Source organism: Armigeres subalbatus, chromosome 2, assembly GCF_024139115.2.
Source record: "Armigeres subalbatus isolate Guangzhou_Male chromosome 2, GZ_Asu_2, whole genome shotgun sequence".
In the NCBI taxonomy this organism is placed as follows: Eukaryota; Metazoa; Arthropoda; class Insecta; order Diptera; family Culicidae; genus Armigeres; species Armigeres subalbatus.
In genome coordinates this window covers 458,544,442-458,561,619 of record NC_085140.1, presented here as the reverse complement: position 1 = coordinate 458,561,619, position 17,178 = coordinate 458,544,442, and the positions used below count along the sequence as shown (strand labels likewise).

Here is a 17,178-nt window from a genome sequence, read left to right as displayed (position 1 = left end):
GTTTTAAATATAATAAATTTTTTATCAATTATGAACTAGTCTTCAGAAAACTCCAATCAATAGATGAGTAGATGAGTTGCATACAGATTGGGATCGAACATACATAATTACATTACATAATTATCTTGATAAATAGCAATGTACTTCTAAATTGTTTGTCTCCCTGTTTCAATTTTGTATCCGTTCATCGAGAAACTATAACTTGCGGTTAATATATTTGCCTATAGTATAACCATTACAAATTCATTTCGGCACATTTGAGTGTTACCAAAATATCTACTTTTGTCGAAATTCTGGAAATTTGAACGCCTTTCCAATCGTAATGTAGTTTTGAACAATAATACTTAAAATACATTATTTTCTATATTTATAATATTATAATATTTATTATTTATATTATAATATTATAAATAATAAAACAGAAATTTTAAAATCTTGAGTATAATGGTAGGTATAATGAGAAAAATGAAGATTAGGAATTTTTGTATAAAAATCTATTATAAGAAATTTAAATAATACATACATATATTAATACATCTCTTGAGTAAAGACAAAAGTATTTCATATGTAAGAGTTCTATTCTGATGAACTGATGAAACGACATTAAAGGTCTAGATAGTAATCATTCAATGCGAATCGTCCTTTTCTGGTTATAAAACCGGTCCACCACAGTTTTATTGATTATCTGCGAATTAAAATCTTTTTTCTCAAGTATTGATAAAAACATCAGGGTGCATTTTGAGGTGCATATTAGTTTTAATCATCATACTTATGTTATTATGATTATACTGTCTTCTCACATCATCTTTTCAGGATTCAAGAAATCTATTTCAATTGAAGCAAAACCTATATGCTGATTTTATCAAAGATATTCCTCGAAGGACAATTGGTTTTCCCATCTCTGAAGACAACAGTTAATCACAAAACGAACTGATATTGAAGAAAGGATCTTGTGGTCAAACCAGGTCAAACGATTTGAAATTTGGTGAGAAAATTCCATTATATTTATTATTAACGTATATTGAAACTATATGACTATATATTCAAAACAAACCATCAGGGCACCCAATTGAAGCGATTTGGATAGGAAGAGTGGAATTGCCAACTTCCTATTGTTAACATTTCGTGGATAAAGGGCGGGCTCTTCTCCCCATGTATTGGGTCAATCTGGGAAACGAGGGCTAGGCTATATTATTGTATGTACTAACTTTCTTCTGGAAGGAGATTCTCTATTTATCCCGTGGATTCTCATAAGTGTCTCTGCTTATGGAACCACCCCACCCATTTTTGGCCCTTCATACAGGAGCTTGATGAAATACAAACAATAATATAATCATGATCAAATCGTTTGTCAGATATGGCCAGTGCGATCGGCAGGTGCCTTGCTACAATAGATGGTAGTCTCATCATCATCATTAAAAGCAAACCCACCGAACCGAATCAATTTCATGAAAAACAATTCAAGCTTTCCAAAGATAAATCAAAACAATAATTTTAAAAATCAAAACAAGGAAATTTGAAATCTTGTTTCACCAAATCGTTGAAGTTGTGTATTGCGTACAGCCTAGAATTTTTGGATTTTCTCTTTTGTAGTTCAACTGTTAAACGCAGGACACAAAGGATACATAAAGTTGGCATAATTTAAATCCACGTCCGTTCTATTGAATTTTCGAATGCACACTTTTTTTCGGGATCGCAGCAAAATGTTAAACTTTTACCGAGAATCGCACAGTCGTGCCCCAGCAAACATGTTTTTTGCCGAGATTTCTGTCAAAATTGCTGATAATCAGCGAATAATTTGCCGAAAATCAGCTAACAAACGCGATTTTTGCCGAAATATCAATTATTTATTTTGCTGGCGCGTATTTTTTCCGAGCTGCAGAAGTAAAAGACTTCGAAGTCGTATCAAATACGAGGCACTGAAGACGACCTTGAGGTCAAAATACGTATCTGTCAAGGTACAATTAAGTGGTGGAATTAAATGGGATTGTACAAACTCGGCTTATGACAAGTGAAGACATTCCACTAAAAAGCTCAAAATAATTTTCTTAACAATTCTAGAGTTTGTTTAATTTGGTTTCAAAGGAATTCTGTGCTGTAGAATAATTATTTTTTTCCTTCTACTTGACGTTTGCATTCACAACAAATAAAGATGCTTATGGCCAGCTATGTATGATTACCAAGAACTGGGTCGCTTCACCGATGAATAAGCATATCAATCTGTGTAAAAACATCATGATGCTTTATTGCAGCTCAACAGTCAACAGAATGTTTAATACAGCTTAATAAATTAATAATAAGTAGGCAGACATTAGTTGAACGATTAACAATTCTTTAAACTGAATAAAATTGCAATCACGACAACAATAAACTAAATAAATATCACCATCATTACCAAAAGATCGTCGCATAATAATGCTTTTTTTTCTAATCAACTACAAATCATTATAAATTAGCCATGAAGTTCTTCCCGAGAACATGACTCAGTGGCATTCTCCATTCCCATGAGATCCACCGGGAATCGTTTTTCAAACTTCCCTTGCCCCTTCGATTTGTGCTACCGGCTATCGATTTCCTATCGAATCAGTCGTCAGGACTAAAATAAATTCGCATTTTTAATTTTCACAAACCGTGGAAGATGCGCGCGATGATGATCGCGTCTCGGCGAGGCTTCCGTCTCCTGTTGGCTTGCAACACTCGCTCAGACACAGACGTTATCCATCATCTGCAGCCTCTCAGCATCACTATCATCGCAAGTTCCTTACACACTACACAGGCGACGGCCGCAAGGGGACAGCAACAAACCTCGCTCGCATCCTGGGAACAAAATAGACGGACATATCAGCTCAGTAGCTGGCAGGCAGCAGCGCAGTGACTGCAACGACCGAACAGAACAGAAGCAACTCCAACAGCAGCCAATAATAACATCCAGAACGTGTTACACGTCGCAAAATCGAATTGCATACATTTTCATAAATTATCTTTTTTCTCTTATTTTAACTGCTCCATTTTTTCTTCCTGCTTTACCTTTTTCTGTTATTTCTTCAGCACTCACAGACATCAATAAGTCAAAGCACCAGACTCAAATGGTCGTCATCGAATTCTTCCTTCAATAGCATAACGCTCCTTCTAAACAATTTGAACAATTTTTCATCAAATTCGTGTTATAATTCATCTCTTTCACATCTTTTCGTCTTCAATCACTTGAAATATTTTCCCTTCAGAATGCACAAAACGTTTCCATGTTTCAATTCTTTTCTTCATACGACGTCGGCCAGTTCAGATTAGTTTTTTAAAACAACGCATAGGAATGATAAGACAAATAGCCGCTACACACTTCCACTTGTAACACATCAAGCAAAAAGCACTTTTTCAGTGATCTTCTTAGTCTATCGTTTTCCTGTGCAGAGGTTGATACAAAATCTATACACATAGCATAATGGTATGCCCGAATAAAAAAAACATAAAATACGGCACTTCTTCGTAAACTGCGCTTACTCACTCACTTCAGTAACAATTCCGTTCCAGAGCTCTAAAAGAGGTCCTCCCTTATTCACGTTTCCGCACCGCGCGCTAAGCTCACTCACGCACCCTCCCGTCACGTCTCTCACGCCGACGACTTTGGCACATTAAGAGGAATCTTTTCTCTTCTTCTTCCGCTTCTTCGGCTTCCTCCCCGCTTGACGGTGGGTCGCGGCGCGCTTTCCGTGGTCTTCTATCTCGGAATGCTCACTCAGTATCCGACTATCCTACTCTGGACGGGCCCAGGGCGCACACTTCCACACGATCGCGCGATCAGTTCAATACTGAGCGCACCGTTGCACAAACTGGTCAGGTCCAGGTACGATGATGGCTGCCAACAAGACTCTCTTTTTCATTGGTTCTGCAAGATCACACCAACTTGAGTTCGCTATGCTATCTTATGCTCGCCATCATCTCTTTAACATCCTGCGAATGCAGTATTGGTGGCTGCGACATACGGTGGATGCCGATCGTTCCTAGCACGATCACCACACAATTTTATTTTAATGCGTCCAGGTTGGCTATGTTTGCGTGTCGCATCCCATGCCATGAGGAAATTCCTTAGCATTCTTTTCGACTTATGCGCGATCGCACTACGATCATTGTATGATACGCTACGGTGGTAGTGTTGTTTATGCGTAGAACATTATCTTCATAGTTCAGTGGCTTTTTGCGAGAGCGTTGTTGCGTTGAGAGCATATGCTCCGACTCGTGCTTTCTATGTTGGGAGTTTTGTTTTGCTCCACCAAGATTGTGTTTTCTCACAGCATCGGCACATAGAGATTAAAAGTCACAGTTTGAGCGATATGTTAGCCCTCTGGAACTGACGACTGTTTTGTAATATGCTGTGCCATGCGTGCAACTTCGAAACTAATAGATATTTTTATAACACTTGACATAAATAATACCACAACATATTGATAACATAAAAAATTGAAAAAACTGTACATAAAGCACAATGCAGTTTAACTAACTACTTGTTTGAAACTATTTTGAGCTTTTTAGTGGAATGTCTTCACTTGTCATAAGACGAGTTTATACTATCTCATTTAATTCCACCACTTGATTGTAACTTTACGGATACGAGATTTTCGTCCTCAACAGTAAGGCTACCTTCAGTGTCTGGTACTTGACTCGACTTGTCCGACAAAATTTCCAACTATTTCATAAATCAATAGAAACTTTGACAACTTGTTGCATCCTTCCATCGAATGCAACATCCTTGAACTACCTACCGCTTACCGAAGGACGAAATAAAATAACCATGCGTCTCCATTCAGATGTACATGTACTAAGCCAACTTGCATGGTGGATGCTACATTATAGGCCCCGTAACGCTTTGTAGATCACTTTGACGTAGTGTGTTACAGAGTAGGGGAAGAGGCCCCAAAATCGTTTAAAAAAATATATATTTGTGGCCTTACAAGTCACATTTTTTTTCTCGTAAATAACTCAAGAAATTCTTTAGGAAATACCTCCAGGAATTTCTTCGCAAGTTCACCCATAAATTGCTCCAGCCATTCGATCAAAACATCTTCCAGGTTTTCCTTCGGAACATCTTTTGCAAATAAATTCAAAAATACCTTCAAAGAGGGAATTCTAAGAATTGCTTCGCAATTTCCCTCAGTAATTCCTTTGGAACTTTTTCTTTCGAGCTCCTTCGAAATTTTTGTTCGGAAATACTTCCGTAAAATACTGTGAAGATTTTTTCAGATATTCTTTTAAAATTTCTTCGAGAATTCCATTAGGATTTTTTTTCGGAAATGTATTTAAGATTTCTTTCAAATATTTCTTAAGGAATTGTTTCGGAGATTTGTTGGGAAATTCTTCGGGAATTACTTCAGGGCTTCGAGGATTCCTTTGTAAATTCATTAACGAGTTCCTTTAGAAATTTCCTCGGATTTGCTTTAAAAAAATTGCTTTGGAAATTCTTTCGAAAATTCCTTTCGGAACTCGTTCGGAAATACGGAAAATACAGTTGACGCAAAATTATATGAATGCTAATTTTGCTCCCGTTCGCGTGACCAACACCAACCGCCGTTGATGATGAAACTAAACATGCTCTACAACATGATGGACAATAAACGGACAAGTTAAGCTTATTGCAGCATATTTGGCAAAATAACTAACACTAGCCCTAGTTATTATGCTTCTACTGGAAATACCTTTGGAAAATGCTTCAGAATTTGCTTGGGATTTTTTTTAATGAATTCATTAGACATTTTTCTAGGAAAACTTTTGAAACCATTTTAGAATATTTTTCCGGATATTCCTACGAGTTTTGTAGGATTCTCCAACAAACAGTTTTGCTGAATAAAATTCAGTTTGTTGGTTCCTTCGACAATTGCCCTACGATTTTTTTTTTTAACTTTTTAATAAATTCCTTCAGGAATTTCTTCGGAAATTATTTATGGAATTTCCAAAGAAAATTGTTTCTGGCATTTCGTTGAAAATTCCTTCAGTAACTTCTTCAAAAATTCCTGCGGACATTCCTAGAGAATTTCTTTTAGCAACTCCTTTAAAACTTTTTTAAAAATTTCCAAAGAATTTATTTTTGAAATTCCTTCGGGAATCTGTCAAGAAATTCATTGTGGGGTACGGGTCGGGTTCGGGTTTGATAAGATTTTTCATTTCGGGTTCGGGTCGGGTCCGGGTTTGAAAGGAATATCTAAATCGGGTTCGGGTCGCGTTCGGGTTTACAAAATTTGAAACCCGACCATCTCTAGTAGTGATTAGATATTTCTCCTCGTTTGTCGGGTGAAGATCACTGCGTCCAGATTTTAGGACTCTTGTGATATACCCTTTTACTGTGAAATACGCAAGTTATCTCAGTAACATGTTTGTCACTGAGATACCTTGGTATCGACTGAACTCAAGACCATCTATTATTGATGAATAGAGATCCTGAGTTACAGTATGTGACTCCCCCATTCTGGCGAGACTAGCTTTATGAAGCCAACCACGTCCTTGGGGGATAAGATCCATATGTCAGCAGGCCCTAAAAAGGGCTTGCTGAGAACTTTGAACCTACGTTGGGTGAGTGCACTGCAATAGCAGAGGATGTGTTCTGATGTTTCTCTCTCCTCGTCATAGAAGCGGCAATTTGAGGTTTGGATTGCTCCGATCTTTTGTAGATGGTATCTGCAGGGGCAGTGTCCAGTTATTAGACCGGTGTAGATGTTGAGATCCCTTTTGTTGAGACCTAATAGTTGTTGGGTTTTCTTGGGGTTAATCGTTACGAGCCTTTTGGATTGGCTCGTATGGGGAAGTGCATTCCAGTTTGATGTGATTTGACTGACCATATATTTGTTCAGTTCCATTTTACAGAGCAGTCTGAGATCCCGCAGAAGGGCTCAGGGCCAATGAACCTTTCATTAGATCCATTCCTGGCTAGCTCATCAGCAATCTCGTTTCCCTCTAGACCCGTATGTCCTGGGATCCAATATAGGTAGACTCGATTGCGTATGGATAAGTTTTTCAAAGCCAGAATGCATTCCACTCTAGCTTTGAGTTACAAGTGTAGTTATTAAGCGACTTAAGTGCCGCTTGGCTGTCAGAGAAAATACATATTTTTGCAAATCTATACTTTCTCCTCAGGCATAATAACACGCATTCTAATATTGCATATATTTCCGCCTGAAATACTGTGGGCCACTGTCCTAAGTGGACAGAAATTTTTGTTGTTGGGCCATAGATTCCGGATCCTGTCAGATTATTCATTTTCGAACCATCTGTGAAGAAATTTATAGAGCCTGTTGGAACGCTGGGTCCACCTCCTTCCCACTCCTGGCGGGAAGGAATGAACACATCGTAAGGTAAGTCATAATTGACTACCGTTTCCATCCAGTCGCTACAAATTCCTATTGCGGGATTTATGGCAAATTCATTTAATATGCTGAGGGTCACCTCAGTAAGGTCTCCCGACAGCAGTGTTTTTGTTCTCTTTAACCTTAGAGCACTTTTTTCCGCTTCCAGCTTTATGAATTGATCTAACCGGGGCAGGTGAAGCATTGCGTCTAGGGCCAAAGTGGGTGTACTACGAACTGCACCAGATATTAGTCTACACATGGTTTGAATGAAATCACGTCCCACATTCAACCCTTTGAACCATGGTCTCTTCGATACCTAAGGGAGAATAGAATGCATCCATCTAACCATATCTCCACTTTTCCATTTCCGCTGTCTACTGATCAAGGTCTCCTGTCAAGCTAATGCAAAAAAAAACATCAAAGGCGATTAGTCGATCATAAATATCACCTTCCATAGCGCCACCTTAGCCAGGGAGTCCGCTTTCTCATTGCCCGGAATCGAGCAATGAGAAGCGACCCATGCCATGGTGATGGTATAGGAGCGTTTCGATAAAGCACTGAATGCTTTTCGTATTCCTCTTAGGAGATACGCTGAGTGCTTAATCGGCTTCATCGACCGAACAGCCTCCAGAGAACTAAGACTGTCGGTGAAGATGAAGAAGTGCTCAGCAGAAAGTGTTGCAATATACTCCAGTGCGTAATATATAGCTTCTAGTTCATCAATGTATACTGAACATAGTTTCTTGCAATTTGATGTAAATTGTTATACACACCGAAACCAGTGGAATCCTCAAATTTTGATCCATCTGTGGTTTTTCACGGTTTCTGTCCGCGCTGACTCATCTTGGAAATTCCTTCAGAATAATTCAGAAAATTACGCTAATAATTCCTATGGATACACCTTCAGTGATTCCTCCGAAAATTCCTTTGAAAATTAATCCAGAATTTTCTTTGAAAGTTCCTTCAAAATCCTTAGTAAATTTGTTTTTTTTTGTTTTTCAATACATTCCTGAAAATATAACAAGCGAATTCTCAAAAGAATTTACAAAGCAATCCCTAATTGATTACCCGAATAAAGTCTTATATTTATGCAGGATTTGCTTCTGGAATTCTTCATGCATTCCTTTGAAGACGGCAACACGTTCTTTTTTGTCCATAGATCAATTTATAATAAAATTCAATACATTTTCAATTGTATGATTTGATAGAAACATTTATTCAAAATTATGGATTGTTTTCATCTTTTGAGAGAGTTTTACTCATGATGTATTGATGATCGGGCTAACGACCGATAAAAGTGTATGGATTTGTGTTCAAGTTCAAAGTAAGGGATGCCTTCTTAAATTCCCCAGGAATTCTTTCGGAAGCCGTGATTATTAAAATATACGGAATTTTGTCGTACCTATATAATTAATTTAAGGATAAATATTCAGTTTGGTGAACCCGTCCCCCAGATCTGCTCCGTTGGTGGAAGCCGATAGTAACTAAAATTCGGGAACGGACAGTGTAGGCCGGATGTAGCCGGAAGGGGGCCCCAGGGCTGACAGTTTATGGGATCCCCAAAATGTATTGAAAAGGTTGGTTTTGGTACATAAGATTTGTGTGAATCTAAAAGCGCTTTCGCCGGAAAAAAGTTTCTCAAAATCATCTTCGATGATCACCAGGAATATTTGTGGGGAGATTACTGAAAGGTGTAATAGATCCTGCAGCTTCAGGAACATCTCTCTTGGGTTTTAAGAAGACTAGTGTATGTCGTCCTTTACACTTCCGAACGATAATCTTAATGACTCTCTTGATGAGAGAGTTGGACGACGGTTCAACACACCCCGACTGGAAGAAGCCACGGTGAAACGGTCCTTCGTTGAAGAACTGGAGACGCGTACTGCAGATATTCCGGAAGGTGGCGGCGTGGAAGAACAATGGACCTCCATCAAGAATGCCTTCATCGCCACCAGCGAGAATAATCTGGGCGACCTGCGCACACAGAGAAAACAATGGATCACCGTTGAGACCTGGAGAAAGATAGAGCGCAAGGATGTTAACGATCATTCAGCAATGCAATGAATTTGTTGAAAGCTGATCTTCAAATTCTGACTCGCAACAAATCAAAATTCTTCGTAATTGGTGACTTCAATGCCAAACACCGTTCATGGAATAATGCTCAAAGCAATTCCAACGGCAAAATTTTATTTGAAGATTGTTCTGCGGGATATTATACTATTCAATATTCAAGTCAGCTGTGTGGCCAATTGGTAACTCATGCTGACTTTGACTCTGATCACCTTCCTGTGACATTTGAAATCTCACAAGAAGCCATTTATAATCCAATCAGCTCTACTTTTAATTATCATAGAGCTGATTGGGATTTATATAAAACATATATTGATAGGAAATTTGATGTTATATTCCTTTGGATACCAAAAGTGATATTGACAATGCGCTCGTATCTTTGACAAATTTAATTGTCGAAGCCAGAGGCATTGCAATTCCTAAATGTGAAATTAAATTCAACTCCATTATTATTGACGACGATCTTCAGCTACTGATCCGTCTTAAAAATGTGAGGCGAAGGCAATACCAAAGAACTCGCGATCCCGCGTTGAAAGTTATTTGGCGAGATTTGCAAAACGAAATTAAAAAACGTTTCGCTATTCTGAGAAATACCAACTTTGAGAATAATGTCTCGAAGTTGGATCCCAGTTCGAAACCCTTTTGGAAATTAACGAAAATTCTTAAAAAACCTCAAAAGCCAATTCCAGCGCTTAAAGAGGGAAATAAAATTTTATTAACAAATGGCGAAAAGGCTCAAAAACTTGCTCAGCAGTTCGAGAGTGCCCATAATTTTAGTCAAGGTCTCACTAGTCCAATTGAGGATCAGGTTACACGAAGCTTCGAAGACATTCTCAACCAAGATAATGTTTTTGACCCTTCGTTGGGAACTAATTTGGATGAAGTGAGATCTATTACTAGAAAATTTAAAAATATGAAAGCCCCGGGTGATGATGGTATTTTCTACATACTTATCAAAAAACTTCCTGAGAGCTCTTTATCCTTTTTGGTTAATTTATTTAACAAATGTTTTCAATTGGCATACTTCCCAGATAAATGGAAAAACGCCAATGTTGTTCCAATTTTGAAGCCGGACAAAAATCCAGCTAAGGCTTCTAGTTATCCTTAATCAGTTTGCTTTCTTCAATAAGCAAACTGTTTGAAAAGATTATTTTAAATAGAATGATGGTTCATATTAATGACAATTCTAATTTTGCTGATGAGCAATTTGGTTTTCGCCATGGGCATTCAACCACTCATCAGTTATTAAGAGTTACGAACTTAATTCGGCTCAACAAATCTGAAGGATATTCGACTGGAGTTGCTCTTCTTGATATAGAGAAAGCATTAGACAGTGTTTGGCATGAAGGTTTGATTGTAAAATTGATGAATTTTAATTTTCCTCTGTACATTATTAAACTGATCCAAAATTATTTATCAGATCGCTCACTGCAGGTAAACTATCAGAATTCTAAATCTGATAGATTACCTGAAAGAGCTGGTGTTCCCCAGGGCAGCGTACTGGGGCCCATCTTGTATCACGATTTTACTTCTGACTTACCTGATTTACCACCAGGGTGTCAAAAATCTTTGTTTGCAGATGACACAGGTCTCTCAGCCAAAGGGCGTAGCCTTCGTGTCATTGTAGTAGATTGCAAAAAAGTTTGGATATTTTCTCCACTTACTTGCAAAAATGGAAAATTTCCCCGAATGCTTCCAAAACTCAGCTTATAATTTTCCCACATAAGCCGAGAGCTTCTTATTTGAAACCTTCTAGCAGACATATTGTCACTATGAATGGGGTTCCAATTAATTGGTCTAGCGAAGCTAAATATTTAGGACTTCTGCTAGATCAAATATTAACTTTTAAAAATCACATTGAAGGCCTTCAAGCCAAATGTAACAAATATATTAAGTGTCTATATCCACTTATAAACAGAAAATCAAAACTTTGTCTTAAGAACAAACTTTTGATTTACACACAAATTTTTAGACCTGCCATGTTGTATGCTGTGCCAATATGGACTAGTTGCTGCAATACCAGAAAGAAGGCACTTCAGAGGATTCAAAATAAAATTCTGAAAATGATTCTGAAGTTGCCTCCGTGGTATAGTACCAATGAACTTCATAGAATTTGTAATATTGAGACATTGCAACAAATGTCCAACAAAATAATTTCAATTTTAGATAAAAAATCGTTGCAATCTTCTATTGCAACGATTAACTCCTTGTACCCTTAGTATAAAATAGGTTAAGTTTAGTTTAAGTTGAAAACATTGTAATTCCTACATGGTTCAATTCAACCAGAGGAAAAATTCTAACTGCCAGAGGCAATTGAAATGTATTAATAAAAACTAAAAATATAACATAGCAAATAAGGATGATAGTGTTAAGAAAACACGGAACACCTAGTTTAAGAGATGAATGCATGTATTAGATAATTAGCAAATAAAATTAGAAAAAAAATTAAAAAAAAAAAAAAAAAAAAAAAAACGATCATTCAGTAATTTGCGTTCGATCATTTAGTAGTTTGTCAATAATATATTCCAGAGACTGAATTTCAAAATAGGTTGTATGGTGGACTTCTAGTGCGAAGGTTTTTCTACAACTTTGCCTAATGGTTCGTTATTAGAATTCAACTATTAATGGAGTTAGAGCGCTAGTTGCAGTAACTCAAACTAAATGATTGGAATTTTGTTATCATTTAGTCTAAGTTACTGAAACTATAGCTATAACTCCGTTACTAGTGGAATTCAAACAACAAACCATTAGGCAGAGTTGTAGAGAAACCTTCGCACAAAAAGTCCACCATACAACATATTTTGAAATACAGCTTCTGGAATGTGTTATTGACAAACTACTAAATGATCGAACGCAAATTACTGAATGATTGTTAACATCCTTGGATAGAGGAGCGAAGAAAAGCCAAAGCCGCGATAGAGCAATCAAAAACCAGAGGAGCCAAAGTCTTAGCCCGTCAATGATACTCGGCTCTGGAGAAGGAAGTGAAACGGTCATGTCGACCGGACAAGCGAACGTGGATGTAAACACGGTGACCCCTTCCAGTTTCACAGTAGCCGGGCACTCAGTGGAGAAAGCTTCCAATATCTTGCTAGCCAAATGGCTTCAGACGGTGACTTTGTGTCTTCGCGAGATTAAGAAATATTTGAAAAAAAAGGCAGATAAGCGAACGCACCAAAATACGAATTTTCAACTCTAACGTAAAATCTGTGCTGTTATACACTAGCGAAACATGGTGTGAATCAGTGGAGAACACTCAACGGCTGCAAGTGTTCATCAACAGGTGCGGTGTATGTTTCGGGCCTGGTGGCCTCAACTGGATTTCAAACATCGTTTTCCGTCGTTGTTGTCACCAGATGCCGATAGCAACAGAAATTCGGGATCGGAAGTGGGGCTGGGTCGGCCACACCCTACTTAGGGGCGGAAGCGAAATCTGTAAACAAACATTAGACTTAATCGAGTGATTGTTAGATCAATCAAGCTCATTGTTGGGTAACAATATTAGGCGAAACTGGGGTAATATGCACCCCCGGGGCAAAGCGATCCTTTGGCATTTTTGAGTAAATATTCGGCATTTTCGAATTTACTACAGCGCATGTACTACGGATCTATAATATTTTTGAATCAATGGAATTATTATTAGCCCTCAGTCAACAATAATTATTGTTGAGTTTTCTGTGCGTGTACAAGTGTATAGAGCCCTTGTGTATTATGTGCAGTCCCAATTAGTTTGATGCAGATGTTCTAGGTTCCACAAATTATTCAGGAATTCAGATCAATTGGTCTACAAAATCAACTACGCGTGGAACCCAATTGAAATCAACCCAGCATGACCATTAAGGTAGCTCAAAAAACACTTTTCCATATTCTTTAATGGGTCGCCCTCTTATTTCGTTCTATTTGATGCCCTGATTCTCTGGGCAAAATTTCAGCATAATTGGTCAACGTTTGGAACTCGTTGGAAGTTAATATGGAAAAATATATGGAGAACTATCGACAAACAGGGATTTGCAGTTAGAACACACAATTTACGATGAAGAACTATCACCGACGAACCGACGTGTCACTGGCGCTCTCTGATTGTCCACCACTTTTTAACGGTCATTCGCTTTTGCGGGCGATCGCTCCTGTCAAATGAGCTAAGACACAACTCCGCTGCAATTTTAATACACGCTGGATGATGGCTGAGCCACGAAAACTTCGCGAGCCATTATGGGGGTGGCGGTAGTGTTCGATGATTTTTCATCATGGCGTCGTGGGCAACAAATTTGAGTTATTTTCTATGTTCGTCGGTGGAACTACACACTTAATTTTTTTTCACCGAGATCTCAGCATTTTTTGTTTATTTTCCCGAGGTGGGCACCGCCGAGTTTCAGCAAACATGATTTTTGCCGAGATCTCAGTTAAAGTGACGTTTCAGTTGCTGAGATATGGTAAATATTTTGCTGAAAATCAGTAATAAACCAAATTTTATGCCGAAGTTCAGTACTGAAATTTACTGAGCTACAGCGGTGCCCGATTTTGCCGAGCTCGAGAAAGAAAAAGTTAGTGTGTATGTTAATCATTCAGTTATTGTAGAATTAAATACAGCATGTTATGCTGAAATCCGCGAGAGGATTTGAGGTTATGCGGCAAAATTATATTTTGTTCAAAGCATCAGGCCATCAAATAGAACGAAATAAGAGGGTGGCCCATCAACAAATTTGTTTTATCCATACTAATTTGATGAGATTGTTTCAATTTGTTCACACTCTAAGTCATTTTCAAAATAAAATGTGCGCTAAATTGAAAGTTTGTTTATATTATCCAATTGATAATGGTATCCTGAACAGGCTTGTTGTAAGCAAAAGTAATGAAATATCAGGCAGTCTGCAATGAGTCACTGGAGCTGCAATAAAGCTAGCACTTTCAAACTCCCGGATTAAATCTGACTGTTTAAACTGTTTAAACTTTCTTTAGGGCTGGTAGCGATCAATGCTGTTCAAAATAGTGACTTTAGTGACCAACACTGGCGAAAAAAAGGGACCAAATAGTAACTTTCAGCTGCAGAAAAAGTGACCAAATAGTGACTTTCAATTTCATTTGCAGTGACAAAAATGAATTTTTATTTGAAATTAATAAGCCCGATACAAATAATTTTCAAAAATTATGTCTCCCCCTAATATCTTTTGGTCAAAAATTTGTATTTGAAGGGGCAATAAATTAAAATAAAATAAAATTGTTAATTACCAAAACATTATTCAACAAATTCGATGAAAGGGAAATTGTGTGCTTATTTAGGGGCTTATTTTTTCATGCACCATTTAACTCCATTACTTTGCAATCTTTACAAGTATACGTATGTCGACCTCAACAGTGAAGACGTCTTTAGTCTCTCAAGTCGAGTCAAGTATGAGACACTGATCAAAGTTTACAAAGTGATGGAAATAAATGGAATAGTTCGTCTAATGACAAGTGAAATCTGAAACCCAAGGACTTTAAAAACCCTAAACAAGAAGTTCGAGCTATCAATCAACATTTGAAACTGCATAAACTTTGGATATTCACGATTTTTCTCGTTGCAATAACCAAAGTTTATGCAGTTTCAAATGTTTAAATTGTCATAAGAATATATTTTGGACAATTCTTAAGTATTTAAGTATTTAAGCATATGTCGAGAGACCATACAATTTGCTTCTTATACGGAAACATTACGGAAAATAATTTTTATATGGTGGATCCTTACACATTTAGTTTATATTTCTGCAGCTCGGCAAAAATCCGCGCAGCCGTGTGCCCAAGAAAATAAATACTAATATCCTGGCAAAAATGATGTGATTTTCAGCAACAGATTGAGCATTGACATTGACATTCAGCATTGACAGAAATCTCAGCAAGTCCATTGCCGTATCATTCAGAGATGCGAATTTCTCCATTTTGATTTGAAAATTAATATTTTCATTTATTTTTCAAAATATATAGGTGTTTGCTATAAAAAACAAACTGAAAAGCCTGTTTGTTTTGGGAATGCACTAACGAGAATTAAAGCAAGCCCTCGCTTACTAATGATTTCCCCGAAACAAAAGGAAAAGTATCTAAAATTAAAAGATCGATATGAATTTTCAACATTTTAATTGAAAAAGTGTAGAGTTTAACAGAGTCAGCTATTGGCTTTGTAAATATAGGGGAGCTGCTCCTGGAATTCATCTCATGGCTCCGATATTCATCCTATCAAAAACAAAGCAATGGAAAACAATTTGATTTACACCCAGGTTTTTTTTTACGCGGTTGGAATTCATTAATTTCTGGGTCAACCTGAACTTTCACAGCTTTTTAAATACCCCTTGATTTTTCTTTGATTTTTTGTGAATTTTTTCGTGGGGTTAACTCATTGTTTCATTGACGCTGAAGGTCTTAAACGACGAAAACCAAACCGTGTAAAAAAAAACCTGGGTGTACTTCTTATTTCTGTGATTTTCCCAGCAGTGAACACGTATGTTGCCAAAGAAGCGACAAAATTGGTGATGTATTTTTTTTTGTTTCGCGATGAGATGAATATATGTTCAGTGAGATGGAGATCGAGACGCTGTGACGCAAAACCCCTTCAATTAATCGCTGTTGAAAATCTGATGACAACACCGAGATTCACAGCCAATCTGGAGTCACGAAAAAGTTCCGAACAGCGTTCGGGCCAAAAAGTACTGAGTGGTCATTCTTCCTAAATTTGTCATTTCATGTCCGTCATGAATAAACCATCTTTCAACGGATGAAGTTCAAATTTTTCAGCATTTTTTATCATTCTACGACGATCCTCACGAAACATAGTCAAAAGTTTCAAAATAGTTAAAAATAGTGACTTACTTTAGTGACTTAGGGTCGAAAAAAGAGACTTTTTAGTGACTAACCCGAAAAAAGTGACCAAGTCACTAAAAAGTGGTGACCCGCTACCAGGCCGCCTGACTTTCATAACATCACTGCCAGACAGTGGGGGTTAGTTTGTACACAGCCATTATCCATACAAGTCCATAGAGCCTGCGTATTATGTGCAGATCAAATTAATTTGATGCAGATGTTGTAGGCTCCAGCATTCGTACTCCATCTGATCTTGCAAAAAAAAGTGATGATCCCTTGAAACATAACAAATTAGCAAACTACAAGAAACTAGATGAGGTGGATAAAACAACATGAAAGAATTGTGAAAATCGCTTAGAAGCCGCCCGGTAACATGCTGTTTTTAATCATGATTCGACATTAGACTCAGATTTCCCTTAATACACGTTCCATACAAATGATTGCACACTTGTTCATTTATTTAATAAATCGGATGTGATGAAATTTGCAAGATGAATCAACGCACAAATATACCATGCGTCTCCATATGCTTATGCTGCTCAGGGATTGAACTGACGAACTCGGTGGTCTAGTGGCTACCGCTTCTGCCTTATAAACCGGAGGTCGTGGGTTCAATTCCAGACTCGTCCCTTTCCTACCTTGTATTTCTATCTTAGTTCTTTCTGTGTTTCACGTTCTACCAAAACGATTCCTACTCTTATAACCTTCCACACTATCCCAAAACCTTCCGTGGCATCTATGAGAGGTCGTAGAGTTTTCTGCATCTTTCTTAAGTAGGTGTCCAACTAACCATCCTTCTCCTTCCTCAGCATTCGCAAGGACATGGCCATGGGGACAACACTGATATCGTAATAACTTAGATTATCGTATTAACTTAGTACTTTAACTCTTATGAACATGCAAACGTGCAAGTGATTTCAACGCCATTAAAGCAATACCGTTTCCA

The 17,178-nt window shown here is 37.6% G+C and overlaps 1 protein-coding gene across 1 annotated transcript in view; it reads right to left on the bottom strand.

Moving 5' to 3' along the window:
- The window catches only part of LOC134210508 (cadherin-related tumor suppressor), a 236,466-nt gene extending 232,680 nt beyond the window's left edge, over positions 1-3,786 (bottom strand). The window contains exon 1 of the mRNA XM_062686549.1: positions 3,028-3,786. The gene's annotated coding sequence lies outside the window, so the exon portion shown is untranslated. The remainder of the gene's footprint in view (positions 1-3,027) is intronic.
- Positions 3,787-17,178: the final 13,392 nt, after the last annotated feature.